Here is a 13,747-nt window from a genome sequence, read left to right on the forward strand (position 1 = left end):
AAACTGAGACTCAACCAGGGATTGTGAAGTACACATCTGAAACACACCAAACATACACGCAAGTGTCACTCTTAAATGGCACACACAGGAGCCGCCTGCAGGTTCCAAACACGTCATAACATATAGTAACGCTAATTATTAACTAGAAACTCTCCCAGTCCCATTTTGTGCCCCTGTAAGTGCTTGACGATTATGAAGGAATTACTTAAACGTTCTGCTCTGGAAGAAGCAGAGAGACACCAAGAAGCAAGAGGTGTACACAGTGTATTAGAGTTCTGAGAGCTGAATGACCCACAGTTAATTATTCAGCAATCTCGAATAGATTATCAGTGGGAAAGAAAGAACCTCTTTGCTCAGTCAGTGCTCAAGGATACATCATTCAAAGTGTATGCAAAACAAAACATCTGTGTTCATAAACAGTGGCATTCATAAACCGCAGACACAAAAATAAAAAATCAGGAGGTATCTCTGGGAAAGGTTCCCATTTATCTTAACAGTCTCCCTTCCTTGCTCTGTGCCATGGAGCCAGGGCCATGGCAACAGTTTGCTTCCCATCTTTCCACCAGGCTCTTGCAAAGGGGAAGTTCTCAGGGTTCCTTGGCTGGCTGGCTCTCGAAGGTTACTGCCATGCTCCCTGGCCAAGAAGCTTTTCGAACCCTAGGCATTAACTGACGCACTGAAACACTGCTAGGTTGGGTATGAGACTTTTTTTTTTTTTAAAAATAAAGTTTATTTATTTTGAGAGGGAGACGGTGTGAGCAGGGGAGGGTTGGAGAGAAAGAAAGAGACAATCCCAAGCAGGCTCTATGCTGTCAGAGCAGAGCGTGGATGGAGGGCTTGAACTCATGAATCGTGAGCTGAGCTAAAATCAAGAGTCAGCTGCTTAACAGACTGAGTCACCCAGGTGCCCTGGATAAAAGGCTTTTTTAATTGCAGAACTCGGGACTCTATTTTCATGGAGAACATTGTCACACTATCAGGTTCTTTTTCTTTCTTTCTTTTTAATTATTTTTTAAATGTTTATTTATCTTCGAGAGACAGAGGGACAGAGCTAGAGCAGGGGAGGAGCAGAGAGAAAGGGAGACACAAAATCTGAAGCAGGCTCCAGGCTCTGAGCTGTCAGCACAGAGCCCAACATGGGGCCTGAACCCATGAACTGGGAGATCATGACCCGAGCCAAAGTCAGACGCTCAACCAACTGAGCCACCAGGCGCCCCTACCAGGTTCTTTTTAATTCTTTGATTGTTACTGGCATAATTACCCAGGAATACTACTATGCAATCAGTAGCCCATTCTAAAAGCTATATCCTGTTTCATTGTGCTGTCAGAAGAGAGGAGATAGACTGGAGAAGTTTTCAGGTCTGATAAAAGAAGAAGAAGCATGCAGAAAATGTTACCTGCAAATTCATATATTTCACACCCAGGCAGGATGTTTCCATTTAGTATTCTATTAAAAGCTGAGTAATTGCAATACGAAAGTGTGAACACAAGATTGAAAAATAACAACTAACAGCATATCATTCCATAAGGAGTAAAAAATGAAAAGTAAATTAACTGAGCGTTAGCAAGTATCAATATCCTGGTAATATAAAACCCATCAGAACCCATGTGTGTAATACTGCTTCAAACAACTAGCTGCAAATGGAAATAAAATGCATTCACTTAACGTTTGAAGATTTTAAGGTCAGGGAATTGGTATTTGTTCATAGCAAAAAGGCAGTGATGACTCAGCTCTTTCAGATAGACGTGCAAATTTGTTATACTTATCATCTGTGTCTCATTATCTTATGGTTCCTGCAACGATCGCAGCTTTTAATTTCCTGAACGTACTTAAAACCTCAACCACAATGTGAGATGTTATGGTATTTCATTTTAAGGTAAAAAAAAAAAAAAAAAGTAGGTGTTCAAAAATGGACAGCACTCTGTTTACTTGACCAATATACCTAAGGAAATAAATTTAGGTAGATATGAGAGATGTTAGCCCCAAGCCTTATCAGGATAAAGGAAATTGGACAGAGCCACCGAAAGGGGAAACCAGTAATATTAAGGGTGGCTAAACACATACCCATGTTTAGTCATGGGCATATAGGAAACTTGCCTCAAAAATGAATCAGCAAGAAAAGTAAACGGTTGCCTTTTCCATTTTAAAGGTAATCGAAAAACCAGTAAATCATTTTTTGATTAAATAATGTGACTCACATACAAAGACAAGATTATAATAACGTATAGTACAAAAAATATGAGGGCAGTTTTAATCACGTGGTATTCAAAAGGATTCTAGACACTCGAATTGTTTATCTCACAGTTAAATACATGTTTAAAATATAGTTCTGCTTGGTTAATTTGTTTTAAGACTGAACAGCAAAGCAGTAATTATCCCTTCATATATGCAAGAAATTCCTAAATATTTGCTTCAAAGCTGGCTTGGAAACAGTGGTGGGGAACCAGATAAAGATCCTTAAGAAGCTAAAATATTGTTATTAACCAAATGTTATGTTAAGTTTTCTCTAAAAGTTACTTTTAGGGGAACCTGTGTGACTCAGTCGGTTAAGCATCCTACTTCGGCTCAGGTCATGATCTCATGGTTCATGAGTTCGAGCCCCCCCATTGGGCTCTCTGCTGTCAGCTAGGAGTCTGCTTCAAATCCTCTGTTCCCTCTCTCTCTGCCTCTCCCCCATTTGTGCTTTCTCTCTCTCTCAAAAATAAACAGGAAAAATATAAAAGTTACTTTAAAAATTAAAATTAATCAATGTAATAGCTGCCATGCTTCCTTGCTCGAACGAATAATAGATTAAATCAGCTGGTTGCATGAGTTGGAGTGAGCCATTTCCCCTCTCCCTGAGTCTCCTCTTCATCAGCCACCCTGCCCCACGCACCAGGGTGGAAGAGGAGGAGGTGAGAGACTACAGGAGAAATAATGGGTTTCCGTGGGAAAATAGCGCATGGTAAAGTCCAGTGAGTACTTTCACTGATCACCAACAAAAATCCCTAACATCACAGAAAATGCACTTCTACCAAAAACACAAATGGGCTCTCTCACTGAAAGCTTTTCCACCAAGAGACACGAAACATTACCACAGACTACACAGGTGAAAATGAAGGACACTGGTGGGATGTGATTATAGGTTCCACCTCTCCATTGCTAATGGCGGGGTGGCTTGGAGTGGAGTGCATGAAGACCTAGGAAGCTGCTAGAGTAATATCATCATGTAATATCATCAGGGGAGGGTCACCGTTATATCTTCCATTCCCCCCGCTTCACCATCCACTCGGGAAGGGGTACCCACAGTGAACCAAATGATAAGAAATCGAAGTGAAGTATGGTCCTTCCCACTCCTGTCTGCTCCAAAGCCCACACAAACTGAATGAGAACCAGGCTTGGGACTCACAGGCAGGTCTGAGTTGTGAGCCAACTGGTCGACCACCTTGAGTCTCAGTTCCCTCAACTCTAAAATGTGATTTAAGGGGCGCCTGGGTGGCTTAGTCGGTTAAGCGTCCGACTTTCGCTTAGGTCATGATCTCACGGTTCGTGGGTTCGAGCCCCGCGTCGGGCTCTGTGCTGACTGCCAGCTCAGAGCCTGGAGCCTGTTTCAGTCTGTGACTCCCTCTCTCTCTGACCCTCCCCTGCTCACTCTCTCTCTCTAGAAATAAATAAAAAAAAAACCTTAAAAAAAATTAAAAAAAAATAAAATGTGATTTAATAACAGCAACTTCACAAAAGTGTGGTGAGGATTCAATGAAACCATGCATATAAAGCAGGTAACAGAATGACTGACACGGAGAAAGCACTCAACAAATGGAAGCGCTTTCATTATTGTTATTATCGTCTTCAGCAAATGTTTGCTCCTCGGTAAGCTGGAAAGGACAGGTGAGAGCAGCTCAGAGCAGACCACCTCCCCTGCCTGGAAGAGCTCTGGGTGACGCCTATGGGGTGCCAGGTCTCTAACCTAGAGACCTTTCCATTTTCCTGCAAGACAAGTTGGTGGCACTCCAGTCCTGGTCGGAGGAGGGATGATGGCACACTCCCACAACAGATGAGCCTGGAAGGGATGATGCGGCTCCATCCCAGACAAGAACAGACTTTTCTGATTGGTAATTTTTTAAAGATAAAACTTCATCAGGAAGCTCTGGGGACAGAATTAGGAGGCACAAACAATGGCAGTAACAAAACTCGCACAACTGGTTTGACCAAGAGAAAACACCGTGATGCTGTCTGTCTTGACTTTAACAGAAATAAGTAAATAGGAATGGAGTTGAGTACTGGGAAGCAGTCCCCAGTGGCTGACAGGCTAATGGGGGGAGAAAGCAGAAGCCTCGTCACATGGTTAACTCATTCAGCTTCGAAATGAAGAGCACAGGAGTTGACGGTTAAAAGGATGACACTCAGCGCTCAATGAATTTCCAGTCTGCCCCACTCCAGTGTGCTTCCCTGGCCCGTCACCCCTTCCAGAACCCTATGCCTGCACACCCTGCAAGGAGCATTACAAACTGATCCCTGAACCCTGGCCCCAAGGCTGGGGTCACTCAGGCTCGTGTCCAGCCTCTGCCACTTCACAGGTGGTGCCTTTGGTAAGAATTACTCTCCGCAAGTTTTAGCTTTCACATTTGCAAAACAATAATAGCAGCAATTTTCTTGCATGAGGTTTACTTTTTGTGATGTATACAGAGTACAGAGAGTAACCTGAAGTCATTTCAACCATTAGTATGCCGTCTGTACCACTCAGAAGGGGGTTTCTCTGAATTTCCAATATTGGTCCCCTCTGCAGTCTTTCTTTCCCATGGCACCCTCTCCTTTTCTTCAATATAGACACTAATGTGTGTACAGGAAAGTACCCTTTCCCCAGATGCTAGAATGGCTGAGGGCAGAGATCACTGCTCTGCAAGGCCATGCCCACAGCTGGTAAGAGTCAGTGCCTGGTAAATACAGTGGGATGAGACCCAATGACCCCAGCCATGGCACAGCCTATCCCAGAGGTCAGGCAAGGATGGTCATGGGTAGTCCGGATGGCCTCCTTTGACGCACAGGCTGCCGATGTATCCCCACGGCAGGAAGAGGCAGGATTGCTTCTGTCACTTAGAGTCAGGACTTGTCAAGTCCGTCTTGTCTATCAGACAAGGTGGCATGCAGGAGTTCAAAAGAAGATAAAATTCAGGCTTCTGCCTGTTAGGAAGTTCATGGCTCAGATTCTGAGAGTGGGAGTTGGTGGGAGAACATATTAACGATGCTGGAGGCATTGGGGAAAGCTTCACAAATTGAACTTTACACACCAAGCATGTGCCATGGGCCAGGCACTGTGTTTGGCACTTTACACACTCATCTCATTTCCATCTTCATACACACCTTGTAGGAAGCACTGCATTTACGGATGAGGAAAACCAAGTTCAGAATATTTATATAGCTTGTTTACGAGCACTTAGTTTGTAATAACAGCACCCAAATTAGAACCCAGACTGCCTCACTCTGAGTCCTCCACTCCAACCATATGGGACCTGAGCAGTTCCTCCACTTGTCTGAGGAATGCGGGTGCCTTGCCAGTAAGGGGTGCAGGGGAGCACAGACCAGACCTCCTGAAGCCCCATGCCACTGCGAGTGGCAGGGTGAGATGGTGTAGAATGGGTATATGCTAGGGCAGCGAACGCCAAAATCCCCACCTACAGTTTAAGTCATGGAAGGAAACAGTGATGTGGTTATGAAGCCCAGCATGGTTTAACTTGGGGGAAAGACTGTGGGACTGGAGGCCACCCACGGAGGATTATGAACTAATCACCCACAAAAAGGACAATTCTCGTGGCATTGATTTCTTCATGATTCCCAGCTTAGAATGGTAGGTGTAGAAGATATTAAAGTATCATTAAACATAATGAAGTTTGTAAGGTTGATCTGCACTCCTCAAGCACAAAGTCCTAATAAAGAAAAAAACAGTCCCTGACCAGCAAATTGGCCCCTATATCTTAATATTCTCTGTTTCACAAAGCTTTTTTGAACATTTTACTCTCTATTCAGCAGTGTTCCTCTGGGAGATATATTCTGGCGGGAATACGGGAAGCTCATCAGGGCAGCTGATGGACACACGCACAGAACTGAACAGAACCCTTGAGCATACGTGAATACGGAGGGGGACCTCAAGGAAATATGTATACGATATCCATTTTATTGTCAATGAAAACTGTGTTGGCCTCCTCCACATAAGAGAATTCTGATGCATATCACAGCATTTTCTTTTTTTCTTTTTAATTTACATTCAAGTAAATGTGAGTAGTGTAGTGTCCTGTACTATAGTGTAGTATTGGTTTCAGGAGTAGAAATTCAATGACTCCCTTACATATAACACCCAGTGCCCATCCCAAAAAATGCACTCCTTAATGTCCATCGTCCATCTAGCCCATCTCCCCACCTAACCCCTTCCATCAACCTTGTTTGTTCTCTATCATTAGGAGTCTCTTATGGTTTGCCTCCCTCTCTATTATTTTTTAATGTTTGTTTATTTTTGAGAGAGAGCAAGAGACAGAGTGTGAGCAGGGAAAGAACAGAGAAAGAGGGAGACACAGAATCTGAAGCAAGGCTCCAGGCTCTGAGCTGTCAGCACAGAGCCTGATGCAGGGCTTGAACTCATGAACCTCGAGTTCATGACCTGAGCTGAAGTCGGAGGCTTAACTGACTGAGTCACCCAGGTGCCCCTTTCCTCCCTCTGTTTTTATCTTATTTTATTTTTCCTTCCCTTCCCTTATGTTCATCGGTTTGGTTTCTTAAATTCCATATAGGAGGCATATCACAGCATTTTAAATATAAGTGGTCGGAAGAGTATTTTAGACTAAGCATTGAGGAAAAAATTGTTTTCAGGATGCAGAACGTGAGAATCTAGTCCATGTGAAAACAGAGATCTTGGACTAGCTGAAAGTCTGGGGGGCAAATGATGTTAAAAGCCTAAACCGTGCCTCTTTTTGCTACTCTACATCCAATGTAGTTACTGAAGTGCAATCTGACGAGCTGCTCAAAGGTGTTCAATTTCACAAACATGGAGTAAACATGGGCTATGTCCAAAGCTTGGTGTTAGCTGCTGTCACAACCCAAAATGAAGCAAGACCTGGGTGCATGAAGAGATCAATGAGACAGGAGCAGATCCCAGTGAGGGAGAATTAAGAAGCTGTCAAACCAAATGTCTACTGATTTAAATTCAATCTATACCTGTTTTTTTTTAAGTTTATTTATTTATTTTGAGAGAGAGAGAGAAAGCACAAGCAGAGGAGGGATAGAGATAGAGAAGGATAGAGAGAGAATCCCAAGCAGGCTCCACACTGAGTGTGGAGGCCGATGCAGGGCTCAAGCTCATGAACCGCGAGATCAAGACTTGAGCCGAACTCAGATGCTTTAACCAATTGAGCCACCCAGGAGTCCCCTCAGTCTATACATGTATGAGAAACACAGCACTTCCGAAATTCCAACTCCTTGTTGAAATTGAGGCCCGGTTTTCTTTCATGGGGCTCTAATAAAAAGCAAAAACCTTTTACTGAAATGACCAAGGAATTAACCTTGAGAACTGCAGATGAACAAACACAGTTCATTATTCTCCTGTCGTTTCGAGTTTGATGAGTTGAGGGTTCTTGGCCTAATTGATTCATCCACAGTCTAGTCATTTGGAAGGAAGCAGAAGTTACAATGGAATTGCACAGTCCTGGAAATGCTTTTCCCAGGGCAGCATGTGACAAGCATACAGCCACCGCAGGGGAGACCGGCAACAGCAGAGGGCTGGAGTGAGCCTGCAATTCTCACTAATGACTTGGAAGCCCAGTGAAGCTTACCTTAACTTCAGGAATTACTGAGACAACATGAGCCATTGCAACATGTCTTCTGTACAGTTTGTCTGATTAGCAAAGTTTGGGTTAATGATTTATCACCCCATCTCACAGTGTGCACACTGAAAGTAATGAAGTCTTTGCAATATGAACTTTCCTGATAACACAAGGCTATTAAATCTTTGTTGAAAAGCATGTAGAAGCTGCCAGGATGATTACTTTTATTTTTTGGCTGATACCTTGGCGGTGCCAACAAATAAATTAAATGGAAATTCCCCAACACTGGGTCCACTGAGTCTTTTGTTCGAAGGCTCAGAAACCTTGCTCTATATTCTTCTTCTTTTTGTTTTTTTTTCCTAATAAACCCAACAATAAACATCTGTGATACTTCTATTAAGGAAGAAGCCACATTGGGCTGGAGTGGATTACAGTGGCTGTTTAACAATGAGAAAAGTAAGCAGAGTGGGGTCGAGCTGAATGGCAAACCCTTTTCAGGAACACCGAGTGGCAGTGCATCTCCATCTCTTAGATGTGCCATATGCTTTATCCACACTTATATCCCTAAATATTATTGCAGAAACATGGCCATCAGCCAGTGAGGCCTGAGGGAGGGAGGTGAACAGCACTGACTCAAGAGTCACGGGGGTGGGTTCAAATCCTGACACCTCCTCTCATTATCTATCACCTTGAACAGGCTAACTAAGCTGACTGTGCCCATCTCATCTCCTCATCTGCAAAACCATGATAAAGGGGGATGTGAACATTAAATAAAATAATACACATAAGCTTGGAGGACTGTGCCTTGTACACAGTATGAACTCAGTAGATGTAAGCTATTATTCTTACTGAGGGAGAAGCAGAATCAAATGTGTTCTAAATACCTGGCTGGAAGCAGCCCAGATTTGTCTTCCAAAGCCCCATATTCACAGGCCAGCAGGGTTTAAGAGCTGGCTGTTTTGGAATGAAAAACTGGGTGCAGTGTAATTTCTTTTATGTGAACTTTCAGAGGCAATCAAGGCTTGGCACGGATGGTGTGAATACCAACCCTAAGCTGTTTTGCAGAAGGATAAACAGGGAAAGGTAGCCCTGTGAACTATAAACGTTTATTCTACATGGACCAGATTCCATTCTAAGATTCTACACATTTATTCATGCCCCTTCCTCCAACTTTATATCCCTTGCCATTCTCCTCAGACTATTTCCCCACAACTCTCTCTCTCTCTCTCTCTGTGTTTTCTTCTTTGAAGATGCCTGCTTGGAATGACTTCACTGGTCTTTACACACATGTCCACTCTTGCACTCACCTCCACCTTCTTCTCCTCACAGCTACCAGGGGATCTTTAAAAACAAAAAACCTGAGGACTGATGGGTATGGGGGGGAGGGGAAGGGTGTGACGGGCATGGAGGAGGGCACTTGTGGGGATGAGCCCTGGGTGTTATATGGAAACCAACTTGACAATAAACTATGAAAAAAATAAAATAAAAATTAAAAACAAAAAACAGTTGGTTTTTGAGGCACCTGCATGGCTCAGTCAGTTAAGCATCTGACTCTTGATTTCAGCTCAGGTCATGATCTCATGGTTGTGAGATCCAGCCCCACATCTGGCTCTGGGCTGACAGCACGGACTTCTAACTGCTTGGGATTCTCTCTCCCTCTCTTTCTGCCCTTTCCCTGTTCACTCTCTCTCTCAAAATAAACATTAAAAAAAAAGAAAAAAGGTTGGTTTGCATCAATCACTCCCTACTCGAAACCTTCTGGCTTCCTGTTGCACTGACAGTAAAATCCAAACTCCCATGTGCTCTGGAGATCCTTCCCTCCCCTTCTCCTGTCCCAGCAGCTTTCCCTCCAGCTCAAGTCTTTTGCATTTGTGTTCTCTTTCCTGGCGTTCTGCTTCTCTGTTTTCCCACGGCCTGCTCCTTCTGACCATTCAAGTTTCAGCTAAAACCTCACCTCTGCTGCGGCCTTTCCTGGCCACCTTCCCTCCTGTAGATCATGATGCACTCACTTGGTCTATCATTCTCTTTCCTAGTTGTCTACCTGATTTGTTTCCAGCAACTATGACCCTTTGATAGGCTCTTGTTTCTTTTTTGTTTGTGTCTATTGTCATTCTATCCTCACATACACACTCAATGAGAACAGAAACTTGCTTGGCTTCCTTATTATGTCTTCTGCAACACCACTTCACCCCTAACAGGCACTCCATGGTTACTGAAGGAATGAACAAATGAGTGAGCACGTGAGTGGATATATAACTCTAAGGAGTTCTTTGAGGTCTAGCTTAGTAGCCCCTGTTCTATGAAGCCTTCTCCAATGGCTTTACCTAATCTGAACTCCTAATATACTTACTATCAAAATATAAACATAGTTATCCTATTCCAGCTGTAGAAATGTCTTCTCTCCCCAGCTGGCTTTTAACTCCCTTGAGAGCAGCAACCTTGACCACACCAAGCTGTGCAAGTCAGGAGGGCTCAGATATTCATGGACTTAACTTGGAAGAGAGGCTTCTTGGGCCTCACTAAGCATCTGTATACTCTTAATTTAGGAACAATTCCAGAAACTCAGCAGTTTCTGACAAGAGCAAGTGATAGCTAAGAATAAGAGGTAAGGAAGACAGCTATAAAAAGAAAAGGAGGAGGTACAACCGTGGGGAGGGGGACGGCATTTCATGGTGAGGGCCAACACTCTACCTACCGCAACCATACTAAGGTGTCATGAAAGCTACCTTCTTTATAGCACAGTGTGATCCTTGATGTGCTTAATGATCATGATTAGTTTTAGAAGGCCCAGGAAAGTATCATATGTCCTGGAAAAGGTTACAATCAAAGACAGTTCTTAGAGGTAGACTCACTTAAAGGTATAGATTTCGGTCATCTAGATTTCCCCCCTTTGGGTAAGGCACCTCTTTCCTAATGAGGTCAAATAAATAAGGCATTCTTATGTTGTATGCTTAGCATAGGACTGGACACGTAATTTTACTGATGGTACTATTTATTTGGTAAGCCAGCTTTGAATGTGTAATTTAATTTCTGCAATCACCAGGTCCTGTTGCTAAGAGACAATAGTTTGGTCTGATATTTACTGGGATAGTGATGGGGTGATGTTTGGTGCTTGGGACGTCTAAAATTCACTTATACTAATGTTTCTGCCTGGGATAGCAAGATCATTCCCTTGGGAAATAAATTGATAGTAACAGCAAAGGGAGATGTGAGAAATAGCAGAGGACTACTCTTGTCTATGGATATGAAGTAGTCCAGAGGGCATGTCTTATTTCTGGAAGCGTCTGCTCTGGCCAGTTCAGGTTCAGGATAGTATGGAGGAAAGAGCACAGGGTTAGGAGTCACAACCACTGCAGGAAGAGCTGACATTTGTTGTGTATTTATTTTGGGCTAAGAACTGTGCTGTGCATTTTTTTATCATTACTTCAAATAAGAATAGTTCTATTAGGTCTTTTCTATCATCATCATCATCATCATTATCATCATCATCATCATCATCATTACCACCACCATTACCAAACAGAGAGGACGAAACTGAGGATTAGAGCTTAGTGCCTGACTAAGGTTAGCCCACAGGAAATAGAGGAGCCAGGCCTCAACTCCAGACTGTGTGAATCCCAAGTCTTCAGCCTCCCCATTGTACCATGATGCCTCACAAGGCCTGGCTTCTATTGGTCCTGCCTCTTTCTAGTTGGACATTTTACAAATCACATAAACTTCATGGGCCTCAGTTTTCTCAGCTATTAGGTGAAAATATGTATATGCATATGCACTTTCTCTCCCTCACAGGGTTGTGTGAAGCTCAAATAATGCTCAAATCCCTGTGGAAACTTACACAGGGTACACCAAAGTAAGGTCTATGTATTTGATTATGCAGATGATTTCTATGTGAACACAGTCACGACACAGGAAAAGCATGCTTCTCTGAAACCCACTTAAAAAGAGAAGTGCTATCTAGCCTTTATACTACAGGTTCACATGCTTGATGATTTTCCCCCTATCTGATTCTTCAATATGGATTTTCAAAGTTGTTCTCCAACTATGAGCTTCTAAGAAAACGTTCTCCCGCAGAGACGGTTCTCTTAGGAAACTGCAAATAAAATACAAATCTTGTAAATGAATGAGCCCATTTTTATTCCCAGAGGTTACTGATGCATTTTTCCCTTCTGCTTTAATATTTCAAACATTTTCCCAAAGGCCTTTCTCCTTTTGATTCATATTGGTCTGGCATGTTGGACTTAGTTATAAACTTAAGAATAGTCATGCGTCCCTGGGTCATTTAGTTTTGTATCCCGTTATCGATAACATGATACTTTGGATGAATAGCCTACGTTTCTCAGAATATACTTTAAGTCAACATCTTTGGCAGTCTCCCAGGGAGGTAAGGAATATTTAAACTCTTTACTCCTATTTTTCATGTGTCTATACAATTAAGGAAGATTGCTTGAGAAACAGTCAAATGGGCTTCTAGAAACCAAGAAGTCTCTATCCATGAACAGGCCTCCGTAACGCTAATGGTAGGGCTTGGCTCAAGCCAGAAAGACCGGAGTTTAAATCCTGGCATGGTCCCTTCACCAGTAGCATAAGTCTAGAGAAAATATTTAAACTCTGATTCTCAGTTTCTTCAGCTGTAAAATGGAAAAAGTGATATCCTATAAATAGTCTGTTACTTGTAGGTGCTCAATAAAATGTTAACAAGAAAAAAACAGGGTGTTTGTTTACCTTGAAAAGATCTGATGGATCATCATGTAAAGTCTATCAGATAAGCTTTAGTTTGAAGCTGCTATAAGATAGATCCCTCTAGAGTCTGTTTCTAACCAGAACATGACCCATCAATGATCCAGTTATAGGTGACATCACACAAGTTTTTAGCAATCGAGCTAATTTATGAAAACACTCTGTAAACCATCAGTTCATCCAAGAAGAGGCAACGGGACAGATATAAGGAGAAAGATTGAGGACGTTGTAGGAGGTGACAGAAGGGACAGAGCAAAGTAAGAAAAAGGCACAGAGAAGAAAAAAGAGCTAAGCTAATAAGTGAAGGGAACAAAATTCACACAAATGTCAAGGTTTGTCTTTCAAGTGACAAACAGGAGTAGTGTTGGGAAAGAAATCACAAAATCTTAGTAATACAGGGTAGGCACATGAGGAGCGAATTACATGGTAACTGCAATCAGGCTCATGAGGACCCCAATGACCTGGCTGGGGGGAACAGGGTACCAGCAGCCAATGGTACTGTGAAGGCTAGATGTCTGACAACTGAGGCCTGATGTTGATTGTTTCATCAAAACTTTTTGATAATCATGATCACCAAGTATTTGGGAGGAAGGCAAGTTTGCTGTTCTTATAATTAGATACCAAAGAGTATGGTATTGGACTCAAAAGAATAGAGAAAGCAGCTCATTCTTACTGTAACCAGGGTTCACTCTCTAGCACTGTGCAGAAGAGGGTCAAAATCAAGATGGCTACCTTTCTTGTCAAGGAGGAAATGGGTGCTGGCCTCATGTACTGACACACAGTATCTGTAGGCCACCCAGTTCAGAAGAGCACTTTACCAAAGCATGGTGCCTCACTCTCCATCAGCCTCACGAGACACCTTGAATGTACTGCCATCTGAGCAAAACACTGTTGGCTCCTAAAACTGTGGCCCAACGCAAGTCCCTGGAATCCCTACCAATCTGAACACTCTGACACACTCAAACTATACCAAAATTCTAGAGCTGCTGCTGGTGTTCCTCAGAAAGTGAGATTTGGTGGTGGGGCGTGGGGTTGGAGAAGGGGTTAGGTTCTTCAGGTCACTCGAGGGGGAAGGCCTCACAAACCACGTGCTGACCTGACGTGGCTAGGAGTGCCCCATGAAGGTTGAAAGAAGAATATAAGTTAAAATGGAGTATATTACTTATCAAAAAGTGGTCACCCTGTAAGGATGACCTAGGAAACATCACTCCCCTAAGCC

Source organism: Hyaena hyaena, unplaced genomic scaffold (genome assembly GCF_003009895.1).
Source record: "Hyaena hyaena isolate Hyena2069 unplaced genomic scaffold, ASM300989v1 scaffold_1111, whole genome shotgun sequence".
Classification (NCBI taxonomy): domain Eukaryota; kingdom Metazoa; phylum Chordata; class Mammalia; order Carnivora; family Hyaenidae; genus Hyaena; species Hyaena hyaena.